We start from the raw sequence: 23,624 nt of genomic DNA, 5'->3' as shown, positions 1-23,624 counted from the left end.
TAGAAAGGCTGATGATAGCTGCCCATTCATGACCCAGAGCCCCTGTTAATTCAGGTGTGTGAACCCAAGTCAGCCTCCATGTTTGGTGTTTATCAGTTATTTCTGGCAAAGTGGTCAGACTAATAATAGGCAGCCTTGGCATTCATACAGCAAGGGAAAACTATGGTGCAGAACTGTTTTTGAGTGGGTATTTTTAATTTCAGTGAATCATTTTCACCTAAAAAAAAATGAGTTGTCATTTAAAAACTAAACAACACTCCTCCAGTGTGGTGGGCTGTGTTTGGAAAGACCCTCATCTGTATGTCCCATGATATTTTAAACTGCGCTTGGATTAATTAGCCAAACTGGTAGAAACCTGAGATCCAGAGAGATCAATCATCGTGATTTCAACCCTGCAGGTGACTAGTAGCTTCTTCAGCTGTAAGAAGAATCTCTTAATCCTAGGTAGTTTACAAAGGGAAAATGACAGCATTTTGGAAGCAAGCACTTTTCATTTTGAAGGTCAGTCGACTGATTATTTTCACTTATCATGAGTTTAAGCCCAAGTCAATATAAAGTATACTTTGTCTAAAAATGATGGAAAATTCAACATGAAAGGGTGTTAGCTTTTGCTGAATTTCAAGTTCAAGCCCTGGGTTTTAGGAATTTTCATCACCAAGAACGTCTTGTTTCAGAGGACATCATCTATTGGCAGAGCTTGGTACTGCAGTTTTCTCAGATGCTCAAGCTGCAGAAAGAGGAAGAGCTGATCAGTCAGCTGCGTGTGGATCTGCAGTCAGAGAGATGTTACAACAGGCAGCTCAGAGGACATGGGGCCCTCGAAGTCTAGAAAGACACGCTTTCTCTCCTCTCTTCCTATCCCACTCATGACTGGGATGTGCATTTCTGAAGAGAAACCCAGAACTATAACTGGAACACACTGCACAATTGTGAATTGTGACTGAAATCTGCCCCTAGTGAGACATCTCGACCTATTTAAACAGACATGGGGTTCAATGAGCCCATTGTTCTTATGCGAACAGGTAAATTCTCATCTGTCATAACTCTGAAATCGTTGTAGCATTGCAGCTTGATTTTACTTCTGTACTGCTACAGCTAATAGCATCAGGAAAATAACTTTTCAAATACAAATCTGTCTTTTCTCCCAGTTGGTGCTGGGAAAGAAGGAAAAGGAGAAGATGGAATAGGAGGATTTTACAGCCACGGTTTGGATAGGAGTCTTATTGTTCAACAAGAAACAATTTCTAACTGTGAGGAAATTTCATTCTTTTAGAGTGGCACAAATGTAATCTGCTCACCTGGTTTTGCTTCCGTTTATATTTTGTAACACCCCAGAGCTACCCCCCACCTTTTTCTAAGAGCCAGAATAGAAATCCTGATAACACTAGCATGGAAAGGTCCTTTGGGTTTTGAAAGCAATCTCTTTTTCCTGGCCTTTTAACCCTTTTGCCCTTTGATTGAGTATACATGTTATGCATGTATTTTTCAGAGTCCCTTCCTGTGGGCTTCATTTCATTCTGTTTAGTTGGTTTCCTGTTAATTGAGAGGGAGAATGAACTAGGAAACATGCACGTGTGCTGAATTAGAAGTACGTGGGTTTGTCCTAAAGGAAATGAAGCTGAAGTTAGAAAACGTGCAGGACTGTTCTTTATTCTGCTGCTCTAGGCTTTCACTGCACTTGGTGTTCATGAGACATTCATCCATTTTACTCTGTGCTGAGCCCCAGAGGGACTCAGATGATGGCCTTTAAGAGGAGAGCATTTAGGAGGAGAGGATTTGGCACCTGTATGGTGACCTCAATGCAAAGGTCTACAAGTGTTTTTGAGGTGCTCGCAAGGTTGTTTCAAAGTGGTGCTGTTTTCTGGGCACCTGGATGGGTCAATCGGTTGAGCGTCCGACTTCAGCTCAGGTCATGATCACGCGGTTCATGGGTTTGAGCCCCGTGTTGGGCTTTGTGCTGACGGCTAGCTCAGAGCCTGGAGCCTACTTCAGATTCTGTATGTCCCTCTCACTCTCTGACCCTCCCCTGCTCACGCTGTCTCTCTCTCTCTCAGAAATAAATAAAAAAAAATTTAAAAAATAAAAAAATAAAGTGGTGCTGTTTTCAAACTTTGATCATCATTGTCCCGTAGACATTTGACAATGCAGGACTTTGAAATTCATCAGCCATTTCCCCCCATCCTCTTAGTGTCAGGGTCATTAGATTCTCTCACCTGACTCTGTGCCACTTACCCCATGTTTCTTGTTTTTGTTTCTATCACTAGCATGGTCTCCATAAAACGACGTGGATTCTTAGACAGTTTTTAAGATCTCTTTTCTTCCAATTCCCCTTGAGTTTCTGTTTTTATCCATTTGCTTACAAATAGATTTCATTTGTAATATGAATAGCTCAGAAAACTACCCCCCCCCCCGAATTTTTCAGTTTCTTTCCTTCTGTTCTGTAAAGAGAGAGGCATGCTTCGTGCTGGTGATAACGAGACCAGTGGGAACTTCAGAGTGGCATGCATTTTCCTGCGAGGAAGTGTCAAGAACAGACACTGAAGTCTTAAAGAGGAAAAAGTAGGCAAGCCTGAGTCACAACTTCAGGGGGTGAGGTTGTCCCGGAGCTGTCCGTGATGACTGTGGAGTGCGTGTGTGTGTGTACAATGTGTGTACACACACACACGCCCCCCACAGTGACAGATGACCTATTGAAATAATTTCAGAGCTGTTCTGTGGTTGCTACGACAACCAATGCTCTCTTGGCTTTCATCTGGCCATGTGACAGGGACTTTGACGTCAGCTGGAGGCAGAGTCTGTGGCTGAGTCCACACAGTCAAAGGCCTGTGAGAATCTGGTGGATGCTGGCCGCTGCTGCTGCTGCTCTTCACGCCGCACCGCTGCTTCCCAGGGGCTGCAGAGCATGGACTGTTAAATCTTGTACTTCTTTTGTGTGAGGTAATTCGTCTGCTTTATATACAATACTTAGATGCTTTATAGCTTATTGTGGTTTTCCCGTCTCTTTTACCTCCTACAAGTTTGCCTTCATGAGCAATTATTGTTGTACCAGGGGGAAAAATGTGAAGCAGTTTCTAGTTGCTAATTTTGTGCAGTCTCCGGAATTTGGTTAAATTTGGATTAATGTTCTCTGAAGTAAGTTAAAGTATAATCGCCTTTCTTGCTCAACACTTGCTAACATGACATTATTCAGAGATAACGGATTTTGCAGCCAAGCCAAATATTCCCATTGAATTCCAGGAATCTTCCCTTCAGCATTGTTTTGGGTTTAAAGACTCCAGCATAGCCTTGCAATATGTTACTAGCTGCTGGTTTTGGTTTTTTGTTTTGTTTTGTTTTGTTTTGTTTTTTACAATTGTTCCCCATTCTGAATCAGCCTAGAATAGTTTGGAATTTGGTTTCTATCTTGTTTGCAGCATGCATAATTAGCAACAATAGGCACAGCGGGGGGGATTTGAAACAAAAGTTGGGGCTTTTCTTGTAAATAGGGTATTCTGAAAATACCAGGGAAACTGTCAACAGCTTCCTGTTTAGAGGAAAATCATCTGGAATATGCCAAGGAAGTTGGGTGGAACCTCTTTCGCGTGTGTAGTGTGTGCATGCAGTTGCTTCTTGCTTGTTAGAGCAAAGTGTACATTTTCAGTATCTTCCTCCGAAAATTCAGCTGTGAAGAGAATGGCATTGATGATCTTTACTAAGGAAGGACTCGTGTAAGTCCTTAATATTTCATTTAAGAATTTCATTCAGTTCTTAATATTTCATTTAAGAATTGAAATATTACCCATAGAGGAAAATAATAGCCCTAAAACTAACTTACTTTAATGCAAATACAGATATAAATAGTCATTATATTTTGCTCCAGGTCTTGAATGAATAATTTGATTACTGTGATTAATAAGGCTTCTTATCTCTTATTCCTTGCATTGCAATATACAATGCAAATTGTTTTATTTGCATTGTTGTAGTTCATTTTCTTCCCTAGTTTAGTAATCTTAGGTTTTCTATCATGGCACACAGCTTGGATGGTTTTGCAGCTTGTAATTCAAAGAAAACCTCTGGCATCAAAGTTAATCGAAGCCTACATTTATAATCAGGTTTCTAAAGCTTACAAATTCAACAGGAAAAATAAGCAAATGTTAGAGCAGCATGCATAATATACCTACTATTTTGATGGATAGATAATAATGGTTTGACTATGTACATGAAATATGTATCTTATATGAATTATATCCCAAAGTAATGCAAGAATATATTGTTCTTAACTAGTTTCAGAATTCTGATTGCATTTATTTTACTCTTGGAGATTGAAATGAGGATTTTGAACAGTATTTAGCTTCAGTCAGTGATAAGTGAATAGTTGTGTGTGCATCAGTAATTTTTCAATAGCTTTCAATGACTGAAAATTCATTTAACCGACTGGCAGTTGATAAGTTTATCCTTGGCCAGAGTCCCCATGGAGGATTTTCCAAAAAATCCAACATGCTTAAGTCAAGACATATCTATTGAGGCATCATGTCATCATACGATTTAGCTCATGATTATAATAACTCAGAGGCCACATTCTTAACACTCCTAGAAATATGTTAATTGATTTGCAACATTTCAAATGAGCATGAATAGGACTGGTAGCACTGCGACTTAATAGCACTATCTTTGATGGAGTACTTTGATGTTTCCTTCTTTTACGAAAAATAAGGACTTATCATTATAGTTTAGATAGCAAAATATAGCAAAGGTTTTCTTAATGCTCCCTCTATGATGCTTTAAATTAAAGTTATACAATGATTGTATTCAATGCCCTTATAAAATATCCTGGATTTCAGCAGTGCGAAATATATGAGAACAAGCCAGTGTCGATGGCAATATGTCAATGATAAAATTTATCACTAGAAGAGCCTATATGCTATGCGGACAGAGATGCTTTAGAATCTACAGGTTTTATGCAGATTCTATGGCAAAATTAAAAAAAAAAGACTCTCCTCATAACTGCCTATTTACAGCAATCAGACTGTGCTGATTTCAAGGTCAAGTTTGTTTCAGCTTCAAAAGATAGCAGCAAGGAATGATTTTCTCTGAAATCCACTATTGAGGTATTAGATACTTTGTATAGTTTTGAGGGTTTTTAGCCTTTTTGGTGTCATAGGCCTCTTGGCAACCCGGTAAAGCCTATAGACTTCTCGGAATGATGCTTTTAAATGCATAAGATAAAGTATGCAGTACTACGAAGGAAACCACTTTTATTGAAAAACGTTAACCAGATTTTTAAAAATTGTGATATGTGCTTTGTTAATAATTTATTATTAAATAATTACAAACTAGCAGCAGGTATAAATGCCATAATTTTGAAGTTGTGATGAGTGTAAAAGGTATTTCGGAAGAATCCATACTGAGTGTAATGTGATATAAGAATATCCGTGATTTCTCCTGGCAACAAAATCACAGGTACTGTGGTTTGTAGCCCACATTTTAATTAAAAGAAATACCAAATTTCAGCTTGAGACTGGTGAAATTAAAAGTGGGATATTTTTCCCATCCAAGTTCCTGGATCCCTTTGAATTCTATCCACCCCAGAGTTAAATGGTATGTAAGCTAGTGATGCCAAAATGTCATCAAACCGCATTTGACAAAACCCACAGTACCATTTCCACCTCAGTTCCACATCTGATTTTATTCTCTGAATGTGTGAATTTCACAGTGTTCTCTAATTTCTGTGTGAAAAGGGATGATATATCCAGACAGCTACCAAGCTATAACTTTCTTTTATTTTCCTTCTTGAAATCTGTAAGCATTTGTATGTTACATGGGCTGAGGAACTTTTACCTCATAAAATAGGGGTTAAGAGGAAGGCCTCACTCAGTATTAATGCCAAGTTATACAAGTTAAACCCATGGACCCTAGGAGTAAGACCATAGCTATTTGAGAAGCAATCTTCATCCACTCAAAGAAAATAAGCAAGTTGTACTTAGATGAAGAATGTGGGATGTTATATGAGATCATTAAAGAACTTATGTCACTTTTTAGTTTAACGTAAAGCACAATAATTGCGTGCATTGCTAAGTTGTAATGTTAGTTCATTACCCAGGGTATAATCTGCTGGCTTATCTACCACAGGTCCCCAGGATGGACCACATTTAAAATGAAATGTGGAGTGAAGACAATTCCCAAGTAATTTAAACTCAGTATCTTATTTGACTTATCAGATATTGAAGAACAATACAAAAGGTGTTAATGTTATTGTTTGGCGAGACTATGTAGACAACTGTCTCATGCTCATGTCACTCTATATTTGTGGAAGGTACTGCACAAGTTTTGTCTCCAACCAACTAGATAGCTTTGCAGTTGGTTGGCTGACGTCAGGTATCATTACCTTTCCAGGCCTGTCTTTCAATTGTCCAAAGCCACTCTTTCTATTACATCAGTATTCCCCCCCTTCCCCACCTCAGCATAAGAGAATTGGAGCTATGACATTTCGTGCAAGCTGTTGTCCAAACTCAATCCAAATCCCTAACATTTGAAATGGAAGCTTAGCAATTTTTCTTCATGGGTTCTTGGGGGAATTATGAAAGAGGATTTTTCTCAAATGTTTTTAATTCATTGGACAAGAAAGGAACACCTGCTTTGGGGGCCTTTGAGTCTCTGAGGAAACTTTGACAGAGAAACTTGGAAAAAGTCTAAAATCTCTGACTCCCAGCTGTACTGTTTACTTCTTTGATGGCAGGTGTTTGAAATTTTAAGTTCAGGAAGTGATGTGCCATTACTTTTCGTGAAATCAGCTGTTATTTAAATGGTGCCATTACGTTTCATGAAATCAACTATTATTTAAATGGGGCCCCATGATGGAATTCCACCTAGAAATAGCAGTCCAAAATATAGTATTTTTTATCGTCTCCAGAAGTGATACCATAAAAGTTAGTGCTCATTAAGACTTTGATATAAAAATTATATGATAAATATTTAAATTCACTGGAGCCATGTTCTCCAAACTAAAGACAGCCTGTTCTTTTTATCTCTGCAGTGAACTTTAGTTTCTTTGGGACATATTTCTATAAATGCCTTTAATTAGAGACACAGCATCTCTTTAAAATTTAGTTTGCACCAATGTGCAGCAGTATACTCAGCTCACATTAAGTTCTATATTTGATTTGCAGGAAAGAAATCTCTAATCTGAACGATGTTCAGCTGCTGCTTGTCCTAATGCAAGGATTGTTCATATTTCCTGAATTCTGTCCCAGTGACTGCCGGAAAACCAAAAGCTGCCCGTTGCTTTTGTGCAAGGGTGAATTTTAAAGGATGATTCTAGATTTTCTTTACTTTTATGAATTTAAATCCTATCCATTAGAGGTAAATGTTGAGAAGTGTTATATCCTTTGGTTGTCTGCTCTGCTTACTCCCACAGACCTTTCGTTTATTCATACAACTGAAACCACAACCAATTTTGGGACGACCATATTTACAACATCCTTGGAAATTTAAAAAAAGATAGCATCCCACAAAAGTTAGCCCGTCCTACGCCTTCTCAGGCATCAAGTGCCACAGGAGGCAAACATTTATTAACTGGCTACTGCATCCACAGTATTATAGGAAGCACTGGGCTCCTCTCTCATGTGGCCTTAGAATGATGTATGCCACTGGCATAAAGAACCCAGGTTCCTCTATGGACTTCTGATTTTTGTTTGCTTGGGCTTTTATTTAAACATTCAGTCTTCCATATATTCAACAAGTTTTGAGCACCTACTATGTGCCAGGCATTAAACTAGACACCAGGGGTGCTATGATGAACAAGACAGGCAAGGTCTCTACCATTGGGGAATGTATAGTCTCTACTTATACAGGGAGCCTATGTATATCAACACCCATGTTTCTTCCTAATGGCCATGCTGGCCAGTATAGTCAAAATGAGAATTATCACTAAAAACCAAACAGGGACACCTGGATGACTCAGTAGGTTAAATGTCCAATCAGCTCAGATTATGATCTGTCGTGGTTTGTGGGCTTGAGCCCCACATCGGGCTTTGTGCTGACAGCTTGGAGCCTGGAGCCTGTTTAGATTTTGTGTTTCCCTCTTTCCCTACCCCCTCCCCCCACTGGTGCACTCTCTCTCTCTCTCAAAAACATAAACATTAAATTTTTAAAAAAAAAAAAACAAACAAGCAAACATCAAAACAAAAGAGACAAGCAAAGAACTGTGAGCCATTGAATTTTACACCTGAGTTAAACTCAGAAGGGGCATTCTTCAGCTGGTGAACAGCCAGCCTAATTTGTGAACAATCTGTTGATGTCAGTGCCAGAGATTCCAGATCTGTATGCCCAGGCCTGTTCTTGGTGGGCCAAAGGCTGGCTGTCTTCTAATTCAGAAGAAAATGAGACTGGTAGGAAGTGACCTAAAGAATGATTTTCTTTTAGGCCAATATGCCATCTTATGCAAGTAAAAGAGCCCTTTTATTTTAAGGAATCCTTAAGTTACTGGTGCCCAAGTTCAGGAGACCCTTGAATACCATGGGGATTTGGGGCAGGGGACTCACCAGGCAGTTGAAAATCTACATAGAACTTTTGACTCCCTGAAAACTTAACTACTAATAGCCTACTGTTGACCAGAAGCCTTACCAATAATATCAATGGTAAATTAACACATACTTTGTATGTTATATGTATTATATGCTGTACTTTTACAATAAAGAAACCTAAAGACAAAAATGTTATTAAGAAAATCATAAGGAAGAGAAAATACAGTATTGTATTTATCAGAAAAATTCCACATATAACTGGATCCATGCACAATGCAAACCCACGTTGTTCAAGGGTCAACTATATGTCTATCTTTTCTCTGTACTAACCCAGTCACCATAGGCTTACTGCTGTAATAAATAACCCTAAATCCCACTGGCATAATACCATTCATTTTTCACTCAGCTGCAAATCAGATTTAGGAGGAAGGTTCTGCTCCATGCGGTTATCCAGGGATTCAGACTTCTTCTATCTAGTTAAACTAATATGTGAGAAATCCTGGTATCTACCACTTGCAGGTGTGAGTTTGGGCAAATTACCTAAGTCACAATTTGCTTACCTGGATAATATTAGTGTCTATCTTTTGGTTTTGAAGTCAACTTATGTGGCATAGTAAGTGACAGGTATTAGGTACTCAATAATGTGAACTGTTCTCATTGACTTTCTACCTCTGGTAGTGCTTCTACCATTACCGTTTCCCCAGAAACCCTGAAGTACTGCTGCCGAAGCTGGGGCAGGTGTCTCCCTGGTGTTACGATAATAGCTAACACTTAGGGAGCTAGACAGGCTTTTAAATTCTTTTTAAAATAACTTTTTTCTTCACAGCATCCCAATTTTATAAATGAGGAAGCTGAGGCATGGAGAGCTTGAGCAAACTGCCTAGCATCACATGAAAATATATAATAGTCTAGGTATCTGGCCATAGAGCCGTGACTCTGAATTCACTATGCTGTGTTACTGCCTTTCAAGCTGGAATATATTTTACTTTCCCTGTAATATATTGTAGTAGGTTGTACTCTCCAAAATTGGCCATATAATTATGATCCACATAACCTAGAATCTTCCCACTCACTGTAAAAAGCTGGTGTCCATTGCCCTCCCCTTGTGTGTACATAGGCTTGTGATTGGTTCAGTTGGCTCAGGGAAACAACACTAGGTGACTTCCAAGGTTCGATCATAAAAAGATACAATTTCTTTGTCTTTGAGCTATTCTTTGTTTCTCTCACTTCTGACATTTGCTCTTGGAAATCAGCCACTATGTTGTGAGGAAGCTCAGACCATATGGAGAGGCCATGTATAGGTGTTTCAGCCAACACCTCCAGCTTAGACCTCAATCAACAGCTAGCACCAGGCACCAGACAGATGAGTGGGCAAGCCTCCAGAGGATGCCAGGCCCTAGCCCTTAGGTCTCCCTATGCCTTCTCATGCCAAGTGGGCCAGAGGTGAGCTATCCCTGTTGAACCCTGCCCTAAATTACACATTTGTGAACAAAATAAAAACTATCATTTGAAGTCCATAAATTTTGGCATTATTTCTTAAGCAGCCGGAGTACCTGGAACATATAGGGTAATTAGCTTTGACTGAAATACCTGTATAAGGGATTAAACTTTAGATACATATAGATTACATGGGTTTTTGTTGTTTAAGTTAAGTACCTTATCTAATTAAAATAATTTCTAGAGGAAAATATATTTCAGTTACCAAATTACACATGAGCATGAGGGACACATTTTGTTCATAAATTCAGAACAGTGTCCTACACAGTAATGCTGTTGCTGGTTCGAGAAGATTTGGGCTACACTGAGACTTGCCTGTATGTCTTAGTAAAATCTCCCTTATTGCTTCTGCTGGCTGGGACCCTCTGTGCAGGAGAGTTCGTGTGGACAGCAGTACCTGTGCTGTTTTCCCTTGGTCACAGCTTAGTCCTTCTTACCAGCTTTTGTCTCCCTTTCTCACACCTACTCTGTCTAATCTGCTGCCTAGTTTTCTATTGTTAGATCCTGCTGTCTTCATGATACTCTCTTTTGGCTCATTTCCAATGCTTCTAAGCCAATTTTTCTGCTCTAATGGTTTACATTAAAGCTAGGGAATTCCTCTTGGCCAGGTAAGATTTAGCTCATTCAGCAAAGTCTTCTTACAAAGCTGCCAAAATGGCAACTGTCCCACTGGCTTGTGGCTCCATGTGTTGATCAAACCTAGCACTTGGAATACTCAGAAATGTAGCCTTTATGTCCCCACTCAAAGAGGCATCTCTGTCTCTTCTGCTGCAGAAAAGTCAATAACCCTGATTCTCTTCCTACTTACTTAAATGTCATCCTATCCAGATAGCCTTCACACCTTCCCTTTAGAAATTTAATTGGTGTTTTCACTCATTCATGTGTTTATTCAACATATATTAATTCCATAGGGTGGGCCCTGTTGTTGAACGCCTATGAAAAGATCTCTTTGTGTCCGAGGACTGGTATGTTTCCTCCAGTTGTCTCTCATTTGCTTATCACTGACACTAGGCACATGTGGTCCGATGACCCAGACGTTTCAAAAAGCAACATATGTCCCACTTCATTCAAGATGTTCCAACCAAGTAGGATACTGCATGCATAACACAGGACCAGGCAGTCTTTGTAAAGGCTATAGTCTAATTGGGAAGGCTGGACAGTATGTGCATCTGAGATCGAAGAGCTATGTCTCAGTTACAACCTCTCAGAGTGCCTAGTGTAGTGCTCAGCACATTGTATCTCCTCATTAAATCTCTGGTAAGTGATTAATGACTAGATTGACTTTAGAAGGATATGTGTCATTGAGATGACTTCAGAGATGAAGTAAGCTCTGAACTGGCCTTGAAGGAGGCAGAGTATTTGGCATGACCAACAGAAGTGAGAGGACTGTCCATGAGTAACAAACATCATGGGTGCCTCCTGGTAACAGAAACTGACGCTCACCCATCCTGGATTGAGAAAACAATTGGAAAAAGGAAAAAAAACATACAATACATAAGGTGGGTCTGTGAGGATCTAGAATTTGTCAATAGGATAAGCTGGATTTGATCAGATAGACAGCAGGAAGCTCATGAAAGTTGGGGAGCAGGTAAGTGATGTGTCAAATGGTGTTATAATATTTTAATAACCCCATTTACTTTTGCTCTACCCAAGTTATTTTAAAGCCCCAAATAAGTGTTGTTTCCTGTTTCTCTATTTTTCTCATAGAAGAGTTCTAACTTTTTAAGTTTAAAAAAATGTGAATTATCTTTTGCTATCAAAGATGTGTGAGCAGCGCTTTTAACTTTAGCTGGGTGATATCTGTAGGGAGAGCGATGTACCTTCATAGTTTAAAAACTATGATCTGTTTTTAGCCAAGTCATGTTCACATGAAACCCAAGCCAACTGAAAAAGCAAAGCCTTTGTAACACTTTTCATAGAATTATACTATAACCATCATTGATATTTATAATGGAACCCCTGGGACATTGCACCATTATCCTGGTAAGTCTTTTGACTGAGTCATCAATGAAAGACTAAATTATATTCAGGGAAGTTTTAGTTGCAAGTACATCTCATTATATCTGAGTCATTGAAAACTGGCCATCAGTATATGTGTTTGGCAACCATCAGAAGTTTCTTAATCGGAATATCCCGTTCTCAAGAAAAATATTGTAAGTCATATATACAGATGTGTGTACAATATATATTTTTATGCATGTATCTTTATATTATATATAAATATATATATATACATACAAATACAGTAAGAGAATAACAAAAACACCATTTGTTAATCCTTCTAGAGAAATGTGAATTCACATATTGATATCGCTGATAATTTTGCCACAGCCCCATACAGTTTAGTACTGTCCCTGAAGTCCAGTGCCTCCCAGGAATTGCCTCTGTGATATAGTTGTTAAGCCTCCAAAGACATAAGGATTTTAAAGCAGTTGAGGACAGAGAGTAGGTTATCTCCACTTCTGAAAGAGTAAAGGCTGTGCCTTATGCTCATAGAACATGACTCACCGCTGCTGCTGGCCAATTGTGCACGTTTGGAAATCCATCCTATTGATTGAGCCCATTGTGTGCACTGCTGTTCCTTGCTACTTACTGGCTATTCAACGGTGAAGGGCTGCAGAATGCTTGGTGGTCCCTGAGCTCTCTCTTACAAGGCCATTTGCTGGGGGCAGTTAATGCAAACCATCCCTCTCTGGGGGATTTCTTTACAGAGACACTGAGCACAAGTTTCACTGCAAGGTATAGTTTTCATGACATTATTTTCTGGCATCTCCAGATGTTTTCACAAAAATAGAAGCTATTTAAGAAAGATGCAACCTCTGGTATAAATTCCATTTTGTGAAAGTAACTATTCATTAAAATCTGATATGTTCACCTCCAAAACTGTTGGGCAACTTCCAACCAACCCATTGCTCTTTGGAAAAGAACTATCTTCAAGGGGGAGAAGAAGGGCGGAAATGGTGGGGGAAAGGGAGAGAGGCAAACCATGAGAGACTCTTGAATGCTGACAAAAACTGAGGACTGATGGATGTGGGGGGGAGGGGGGGATGGGCATGAAGGAGGGCACTTTGGGGATGAGCACTGAGTGTTATGTAGAAACTAATTTGACAATAAACTATTTGTAAAAAAAACAAAAAAAAAAAACAAAAACAAAAAAGAAACTTGAATACCAGATAGAGGAATTTAATTTTAAAATTACCTTCAATAAACTTGAGTAGAACTAAAAAAAAAAAAAAAAAAAGAAAAGAACTATCTTCCTCCTCCAGCCCTCAGAACAGCCTAGGGGTTGATACTAAGATTGACCAAGATGACTTACCTGCTTTGTCAGCATCCTTGCCAGGAGGGTTACTTTGTTAAAATCACAAAGTGTCTTGGGGCTTCTGGGTGGTTCAGTCAGTTAAGCGTCCAACTTTGGCTTCAGGTCATGATCTCTCAGTTCGTGAGTTTGAGCCCCGCATCGGGCTCTGTGCTGACAGCTCAGAACCTGGAGCCTGCTTCAGATTCTGTGTCTCCCTCTCTCTCTGCCCTTCCCCACTCATGTTCGCTCTCTCTGTCTCTCAAAAATAAATAAACATTTTTAAAGAAATCACAAAGTGTCTTATAAACGGTACAAAACTTAGTCTTGCTACAGGTTGACAAAAAGATAACTAATATTGAGATACTATTAAAAAAAAAAAGGAAATGTCTCACTGAAATCACATCACATCACATCTGGATTTAAGAAACAGGGGCATTTTTTTTTTTTTTATTGTGGTAACATATACACAATATAAAATTAACCTAAAAATGTTAACAGTTGTAAGTGCACAATTCAGTGGCATTAAGCACATTCATGTTGTGCAACCGTCACTGCCATACTTCTCCAGAACTTTCTCATCTCCCCAAATTGAAATTCTGTCCCCATTAATCACTGACTCCCTGTTTTCCCCTCATCCAGGCTCTGGTAATCACATTTTAGTTTCTTTAAATAGGGACATGTTAAGGAAGTTTAAAATAAACCTATGATTTCTCTCTCTCTCTTCCACTCCCTCATTCGTGCATGGATTCTCTCTCTCTTTCTCTCTCCCTCTCTTTCTCTCAACAAGTAAACAAACATTTTTAAAAAGTACCCAGTTTGTCATACAACCTTTTGTTTGTTGAAGATGTTCTTCACTATCCTGTTTTCTAATTCAGACTAAATAGGCTGTTCCATTAGTCTATCTTTCCATCAAAACTGAATTATTCCCATTGTTTCCAGGTCTACCTATGGAAACATTTTCAGTTTTTATGGAGTATATTTTCTAGTTGTTTCATCAAAATGGCTAATTCCTTGTAGGTTTCATTTTGCCCTTATAATTGAAAAATAGACTCAAAACAACTGTTCATCACAATAGTTTAGACATTGTTCCATTGTCTTCTAGAAAACCTAAAAGCAGATGCAAAGTCTGCTGCCATTCTCTTTAGAGACAACTTTTTTACTCCCTCCCTTAGCTTTTGGGACTTTCTCTTTATATCTGGAGATCATAAATTTCACCACAAAGTGTCCAGGTATGTCTCTTTTTCATTATTTCACTTCAGGCTGTCTTGATCTGAACATTCAAAGTTTATTCAGCTCAGGAAAATATCCTGTTACTTCTTTGAAATATTCATCTTCTCTATCATCTGTGTTTACTCTTCCAACAGCTTTTATTGTTGGAAGGATATTATGTCTTTTAGCCCCAGGAGATGCTAGATCTTTTGGATCTTGAATCTCTCTTCTCTACATTCTTAAATTTTCTCTCTTTTTTCTTTTCTGTACATTTCTAAACTTTCCTCAAATTTGTCTTCCAGTTCTCATATTTATTTTGACGTCATATCATTTCAGTAATTCAGCCTTTCTACTCAAGATCTTTTTAAAATCTTTGTTTAATTTTTACAAAAAATCTTGTTTGTTTTCTTATGGCTCTTTTTTTAAAGGAGCATACTCTTGTTTATGGATACAGCATTCTCCAAAATTTTCCTGAAAACAGTAACAACACTTTTTTTAAGTTCTCTTCTATGTCCTGATTGAACTCTGTTTCCTTTGGCATCATTTGTTCTGTTGTTCTTCTGGATCCTTCTCTTTCATGCTCTTGGATTTTCTTAAACAACTCTTGACTTTTGACTGGCCCAACCATATTTCTATATATATGTGTTATATATAATGTTTATTTATTTTTGAGAGACAGAGAGAGACAGAACATGAACAAAGAAGGGGCAGAGAGAGAGGGAGACATAGAATCCAAAGCAGGCTCCAGGCTCTGAGCTGTCAGCACAGAGCCCGATGTAGGGCTCGAACCCACAAACCATGAGATCATGACCTGAGCTGAAGTCGAACACTTAACCAACTGAGCCATCCAGGTGTGCCCCACAACCATATTTATAAAGGAAATACTGGGTTGACGAGTAGAGGTGGCTGATGGGCTTGCTTGGCAGTTATAAAGTAATGATTTCCTACCGTGCTTCTCATGCAGGGCAAGGCAGGGCGGGCAGGCAGGCTGAAGGCAGGCACATTTGAGAATAAGAAGCAGGTAGGCAAGCTTCTGACTGCCCAAATTGCCCATGTCAAGAAGACTAGATTTTGAGGGATGGTGTGCACTTTGGAGTGAGGTGGAAAAAGATGGGGAAAAAAGCATTCTGCAGAGCCCTTTTTTGAATTACCCTGTCTTCTCCTTTTCCCTTTGATTCCAGACCTGAATTCTCTGGGGTTCTGGTGGGAAAAACAGCTCTCCACTCTCTATCAGCTCTCTCTGAAACCTAATCTGTGTAGTGGTTTTATAGTGGCTCAATCCAATCACATCTGTTTGTTATTTTCCAGAATGTTGAAAAAAAACAATTCTGTCTACAGATGGTAACCTTTCCTGATTTCCATCCTTGTTACAGATCATTCTATTTCATACATATTTTTTGCCATTTCATCAGAACTTCTGAAGGTAGAATACATACACTTGCATGCTTAGTCTGCCGTCTTAGAGGGAGGTTGTGTGACCATTCAGCATGGTTATTCCAGCCTGTTAGTTCATGAGACCAAGGCACATGGCTTATTCTCCATGAGGCCATTTCTCTTTCTTTCATGGCCCCAGACAGCACTCCCAACCCTGGTTGGACATGTGCTCAAAATGGGTCATTGATACAGAGAGCAAAGTGAAAGATGATGGATCACATGAGGTGATTCCATCATTGGACTCACAATATTTGTCTCCAACAGATTATCCTTCAGGACTCCACTCAAGCCCTGCCTTTTCTAGGAAGCCTTCCTGACCTCCCCAGTATTCTTGCATAACACAACCCCCCTATTCTAACACTACCCACACAACTCTACAATTTCCTATTTGTCTCTTCCATGAAACTTCCAGCTCCTTGAAGGTAAATGAGATGCTTTGTTCCATGTCTGTATTCTCCATGCACCCCACAGGGGCTGACATGCGTTAAGTGCCCAAAACAGGTCAAATAACCAAGCAACTGAATGAATGAACAAGGGAATGGACAAGCTTGATATTGGTTTTGGAAACAGGTATGTTGTCTTTCTTTGCTGAAAACAAGACCACTGACCTCCTGATTGTCAGGAGAAGCTTTAGGAAGCAGTTTCAGGCAGAAGGAGCCATTATGGAGAAAGTTCAAGGCAAACTGGGGTATAGCATTTTGGGGGAACCGGTGGAGGTTGTTCCCAAAGTTGCTGTAGATAATTTGTTCATCCAAATACAATCTCTAATCTCTGCTGTGTCCTTTGTGCTGAGTGGCAGTCTTATTACAAGGTTCTTCCATTTTTTGCCAGTTCAGTGAATGCAGGTCTAATTAGAACTATTGTATTTTTGGCAAAAATGCTGGCTCCTCACATCCTTAGGTGTCAATAAAGGATCCTTCCTGGATCTTTACAACCATGACTTAAAACCTACACCAATCTTCTTTGCAAGTTTACATTAAAGGATCTGCTTACACTCAATATTAACTATATTGAGCCCTCACTTTGCAGGAACAGTGCGAAACCACTTCCAAGCCCTACTGGGCTCCTGTAGCCTGCTGAAAATTGGCGAAACATGAGCCCCTCGGTTGCAGAGCTCTGCCTTTCACATGATTACCTGCCAGAACTTTCTTGCTCCGATGCCTCTGACTCTAGTCAGAGTGAAGTGTGAGAGGCTTGCCTCCCGTTTCTGATAACTTAATTTAATAAAAGAAAAACTACTGGTTTTCAGAGCAAGTAGACTCTCAATTCCTGGTTAATTAAAATGAGTCTTTTCATTTCAAGATGTGTTATTCTATCCACATAGTAGGTGTTCGATAAGTATTTGTCAAATGAGTGGAAGAATGAATGAAATCCAAGAGGGATTCGGTTTGTCTTTTCTGATATTAGACTCAAGGAGCATATTTGCTGGAAATTGTCCCAGGTAAGCACAGGGATCTGCTTTTGATTGCAGGCCATTTACTCCTTCTCAGCCATTTCATTTCCATGACATACTGCACACATCGTCCATCTCTCATCTTTGGGGCGAATTCACTCTAGGATTTAGACTGTGGCTAAAGACATTTCCGTAGGTTATTCATAGTACAGGATTGTCTGGGGGAATATGCCGTTTCTGTGGGCTCGCTCCTCTCTGCTGAGGCAGAGACCCTGACTCAAACGGCATGTCCATTACACCCCCCAACTTCTCAGCATCGTATTAAGCTTGTTTTTAAGAGCGAAGCTGTGTGACAATCCCCTCCCCACCCCCCACCTCCCCCAGCAGTCTTCTGTTAGATGTGCGACAGTATAAAGCAGGACATTCCCAGTTGTATGACTCAGGAGCTACCTTAGCAACCATCAGTGAAATGCTAAGCAGTGCTAATAGGAAAATGGGGTCTGGGAATGCTAATGGTACAAAGTGACTGGCATAAAGGGACACATTTTTGGCAGCCCTTGCAGTAGTCAGGGCTGGAGACATAAGGAGAGAAACGAAGATGATGCAGGAAGAGAAGTTAGTCTTCTCATTATTCAGTGTCCCAGCTGTATCTGAGCTGCTGAGTCAGTGGATGGGAGCACCAGCCCAACTGATCCCCAAGGGCGCTTAGCTGGGATCTTCGCGGAAGCCTGAGAGGAGAGGCACGGGGTCTAAACACTGCATCCAGCACTGGGGTCACACTGCAGTGGTGTGGTTAAAAAATGCAGATTCCTGAGGCTGGGATTCAGGACGTTGGAATCAGAATTTAGAGGGCTGGGGCTTTGGATGTGCTTCTCCACAACATTTTCTAGGTGCTTTTTAGCTCACAGCAACTAACCCTGGACAGCTACCAGCACCTTCTAACCTTCTCACTGTACAAGGATCTCTTGTTGTGGACAGACTGCCCAGCATCAGGAGTTTCAGTCAAGCATGTGGCTGCTGGTCAGCGCATAACATGAGGAGGCGATTCTGTGCCCTTGGATCAATCCTGTTTATTTATGTATTTATATACACAGGTATATATTTATTTACTTTCATTCTATGTTCTTATTTACATATAGTTGACACACCACAGTACACCAGTTTCAGGTGTATGACATAATGATGCGTTATGCTGTATTCACAAGTGTAGCCACTCTACGTCACCATACTTCGCTGTTACGGTATCATCGACTATATTCCTTATATCATGGCTTTTATTCCCATGACTTTCTCATTCTGTCTGGAAGCCTGTATCTCTCACTCCCCTTCACCCATTTTGCCCAACCCCCTGCCTCTTCTGGCAGCCATCGATTTGTTCTCTGTATTTATAGGTCTCATTCAGCTTTCTGTTTGTTTATTCACTTGATTTTCTTTACTTCGCTTCTGAGTGAAATCATATGGTATCTGTCTTTCTTAGTCTGACCTATTTCACTTAGCATAATGCCCTCTAGGTCCATCCATGTTGTTGCAGATGGCTGTGCCCTTGGATTTAACATGCGGTTCTGGAATATGGGCACTGCTTTAGGCTTTGAAAGTGACTCTTGCCTTTAGGGATCAGTACACTATAAGGTCGCAGTCTGCGCCCTCAAGCCATCATGACCAGCTGGAGGATCACTAAAAGCTCCTGTGGTGGATATATGGCATTGGTCACAAAGAGATCTGATATAAATAAGAAGTCATTGGCTCAGATCACCACCACAACTAGGGAATAACTCCAAGTTCCCTGCTTGTGAGGAGCAACCTAAGACTGGGACCAATTCACAGAACCTCCGTATCTCTTAAGGAGGACTATCAAATTTAGCAAATAAAAAGTATAAGCGACCCAGTTAAATTTCAGGGAAATTTCAGGGAAATTCAGGGAAATTTTAGGGAAATTCAGGGAATTTCAGGGAAACATCGAGGTTTTTTAGTATAAGTATATCCCATCAAGTATTTGGGACATACTTATGTTCAAACATGATTTATTTATCTGCAATTCAGATTTAAATGGGCTTTCCATATTTTAACTGGCAGCCCTACTCCTAAGCTTATTTAGGGACACTTCCCAGGAGATCAAGGCTGTCAAATTTGGATATCTGGTCCCAAGAAGTTGACAAGAGTAGAGGGCAGGGAGCATCCCCTATTGTCTTTGCCTTCCCTAGTGCGTGTAGCCTTCAGGGAATGATAATACACAAGGAATCAGTGTTAAATGGTTCTTATTCGAAGGAAGCTAACCTAGGTGCTGGCATCTTAGGAGCTGTAGAAGGAGAAAGGCTGCCTAGCAGAACTGATACGCCCCAGAGACACCTCACCTCCACGACAGGAAGTGCCTTTCTATCAGCTGTGACATGAGATGGTGGTTGGCATGGGCTGAAAATTGTATCTTGCCACCTAAATATGTCTCTTTCTCTTTGATCTCTTTCTAGCTCTGTGGGAATAAACCTCACTTCAAATACCATGAGTTACTATAAAGATTTTATAAATTAAATCACTTTTCCCCAGTGCTTAATGTGATCATTTCAGAGTTCTGTCTTCACTTTGGAATGATTTTTTTTTTCTCCCCAAGAGTAATAAGTTAATGAACTATGCACAAGGGAAACTTCTATTTCAAGAAAGCTTTGCAAAGTGGAAGAACACTTTGGTTCTTTTCTTTCATTGTAGGCCCCACTTTCTTTGAGTCAGAGCACACCTGTTTCCAGGAAACAGTTTGTCAGCAAGACAGCATCAGTTTTCTGGGAGTGTGCCAAAGAAGCTGTGTTCTTTTCTTTGGATTTATTTTCCCCACTTACTATCTGGAGGACAGTTATTAATGAGAGGAAAGAGCAGGCTCCGTCTACAGGTGATCAGTGGGTCTGTGCCGTCTGCCTCACCACAATCCACCCTGGCCCCGCCTGTATAACCAGGCGTTCTTGGCCATATTTAAGAGGAAAATCTCTCACATCCCCTTGCTTGTTACAGAGGCATTTTAACTTTACTTAAGTAGTACCTGATGGCCACCTGAATTAATCATTTCTCATTACCCACCTTTGAAGTAAGTTAGTATTAATCCCCCACTGTTGAGTGAGAAAACCAAACCCCGAAGAAGCTGATTCTGGCCCAAAAGCATATGGTGATCAGAGTCAGGCTCGTGATTTTTAAACCCTCTTCCCTCCTCCGAGTAAGCAGATTGTCATCTTTCACCAGCCTCAGTGGGATGTACAAAGACCCAAATTTAGAAAATGTGTTTCCACTTACAAACATAGCCCTATGTTTGGGAAAAGCATATTCAACTCTAGAGTCATACAGGAATGATCTAGAGAGGTTTAATAGAATGCCAGTGCTAGGGTCCCACTCCTGGGGATTCTTAGTCATTTAGTCTAGGGTCTAGGGTGCAGCTCAAGTTTTTTGTTGGGGTTTTTTTTTGGTTTTTTTTTTTTTTTTTTTTTTGCTTTAAAAAGCATCCGGGATGCTCATAGGCAGGGAGGGTTGGCTATGTTGGTTCAGGCAAAGTAATCAGGGGCTCATGGGATACTGAAGTTTAAAATCTGACCTGATGCTGGTAGTAGGTCTCTACCATCTTACCAGTAGAGTCTCTGCATATGGAATCTCTGGAGACATATACATGTAGCCTGGTTTAAAAGCATTTTGTTACCAGAAAGGGGAACATTGGCACAGAGTGCTTTACTAGTTAACTTTAGAAAAATACATTGCTCTGACAGAAAGACAGGGAGAGGCAAACAAACCCAGGGTATGGTGGACTGACCAGAGTGGTGAGGGAGGCGTGATGTTGGGAAACATGTAAGAGTGCCATGCTCCTGGCCAGTGGCTCTGGAAGGTGAACAGGTAGACCTTGATTAGAGGGGTGGATCAAGGGAGTCTTATTGATCTCAGAATAGCATGCACTCTGAGGTCAGACTGCCTGGGTTTGAATCCTGTCTTTATCAGGATGTATCTACCTTGGGAAAGTTACTGTCTCTCAAATGATCAGTTTCCTGATTTGGAAAACAGAGGGAAAATCTGCAACTACCTCATCATTTGTTGGGACAATGACATGAGATAATATATGATATGACACATAAGTGCTCCACCTCTAAACCTTTTATGGTAACAAGATCACTGTGACATTTTCTTGATTAAAATGAGGTGGACCATAACCTTTGCCATCAAGTAACTAATTCTCACAATGCAACACAAGGATAGATTTAAGGTAGTGAGCCATATGCTGACTCAGAAGCAAGAGAGTTCATATATAAAATCTTACAAGAGACCTCCTTGGCCTCAGAGTTGCAGAGTAAGGCTGTGGGATCCAGGGTCAGTCTATGTCCTTGGACCAAAGAATGAGAGCAGGTACCAGGAAGCCAAATGAGGTTATGACAAGACTCAGGTCGTAAAGAACAGACAGCTACCAAAGTCAGAAGTTGGAGGATTGGAGCCAAGCCCCAGTACAATCCATGATCCAGAAACCTGGGAAAGTGCCTAGTGCTGAAGGAGGTGGCCTGAGGAACAGCCTTCCTAAGCTCATGTTGGGAACCAAACTTTGTTTTCTGTCTTCTTAGAAGGTTACTCAAAGCCAAGGAGGTTCTGGAAGTGAGTATCTTAGCAGGCCTTTCGGACAAGTGTGTATGCTGCTAGGAAAATGTGGTTCTATATCAGAACCCTCTAACTCTGCTAGAAGACTGTAGACCCATCAGATTTCCCACAGTGGAACCCACAGAAGGATTGAAGGCAGGTTCTATGGTATGTTTCACAGTGAACATAATTGCTGGGTGAAGGATATTTAGCATGCTTCTTAATAAGAGGACTTTTCCGTGCTTTTCATTTGTTTGTAAATGTCTAAGGGGAATATATGGCAAGATGTATTTCCCAAACTAATTTGGCCATGGAACCCTTTCTTCTTAGGACCTAACTCCTGTGGCTCTTTTACCATCTTAACTCCTGAAGCTTTTGCCTTACCACCCTTTCCTCATGTCTCAGGACTGTGTAGAACGCTCTGGGGCCTCATTCCAGGTGTCTACCATTCGCATAAAGGAGTAAGATGAGGCTATAAACCGTATGATAGCAGGCTCGTGCCTGTCTTTTTCTTCTCTCTGGCACATAGTTTGGACTCAAATAGTGCCTATTTGTACAATGATTATTCATTAAATGAATGAATGAAACAATCTAGTTACTATTTATAATTCCAGTTACTGCCATTGAACGTGCTAGGGTGCTCAGGGTTAAGTACTCAACTGACCCACTCTTTGTTGGGGGGAAGGGTTTTCTGAGCTTATTTTGTTAATAGGACCAAGAATCAGGAGGTGTGAGTTAGAATTTTAATGGTGCCATTCTTTTCCACCTATCCAAAATGACTTCTTAATAATCTTGGCATCCCACTTCAAAACAGTTATGGAAGTAGTTTGCAAAAATTAAACTTCACAAATATAAAATGTAATCTTAATGATTTCTCTAGGAATTAGACCCATCTGTTAATGTTCTCCTAGGCCCTTTAGAATCTAGTCTGATCTTTTCTGAAAATCCAGGCGTACGCAGTAAAGGCTACCCCCAAGTGTGTTTTATATCCATAGGCTTTGCAAGGTTAAGTGGAGAAGAGAGGTGGAACAAAAATGAGCTATTTTCTTTGACTATTTTATAGGGGGTAGCGTTTATTTTCAGCAGTTTCCGAAATAAGAAAAGCTTTTCTTCTATGCTTCATGCAACTGCGTCCCAGGGATGATGCATTTTTGTAAGTTTTCACCCCAGCTGACCCACCTTGACTTGCTCATCTGGAGGTATTATGATGCTAAAGTAGTTCCTGCTAAAATTCTGCAGAGAAGGAAGCCTAACCAAAGCACTGCTGTGCAGAGACAGGGCTTGTTACTGCTTGTGGGTTTCACCCACCTGCACTTACCGGATGGCAGTTCACTTTTTATTTCTGTTTTTTGAAGAGGGTGGGCAGAAGGAGAGCAAGCTACCTGATAGAGAGAAATTGGAACTTAACATCAGATCCATAGGCTGCAATGACTTGGAAAGAAAGCTCATTCGTTTGAACTCTTGTGTATTGTAAGTTATGTTTGACTTGGGAGTTAAATTTAAACCTTAGAAATAGAATGATAATGTATAAAAATACAGTGACCATATTATCTTAACCCTGAATCATAATAACACATAATGCAGTCTAAAGATTGTCTTTTTTTAAAAAAACATATATATTAATAGTCTCTAACCAGTATAAGGATTCAACCACTTTTAGTTTGGATTAAACACATTACTATGTTGAAAATAAAATTATTTGAAA

At 40.1% G+C, this 23,624-nt stretch overlaps 1 protein-coding gene across 2 annotated transcripts in view; it reads left to right on the top strand.

The window, feature by feature from the left end:
• NCALD (neurocalcin delta) overlaps positions 1 to 23,624 on the top strand; it is a 391,472-nt gene that overhangs the window by 306,502 nt on the left and 61,346 nt on the right. Inside the window, exon 1 of one of the 2 annotated variants that reach the window (XM_039233845.1) lies at positions 2,821 to 2,937. The exons of the other annotated variant lie outside the window; for it this stretch is intronic. The gene's annotated coding sequence lies outside the window, so the exon portion shown is untranslated. Of the gene's footprint in view, positions 1 to 2,820; positions 2,938 to 23,624 lie in introns of those variants that run through there. 2 annotated transcript variants of the gene reach the window in all.

This window comes from Hyaena hyaena, unplaced genomic scaffold, assembly GCF_003009895.1.
Source record: "Hyaena hyaena isolate Hyena2069 unplaced genomic scaffold, ASM300989v1 scaffold_79, whole genome shotgun sequence".
Taxonomy (NCBI): domain Eukaryota; kingdom Metazoa; phylum Chordata; class Mammalia; order Carnivora; family Hyaenidae; genus Hyaena; species Hyaena hyaena.
Note: the sequence above shows the minus strand (reverse complement) of the source record. Positions and strands in the feature narration are given on the sequence as shown.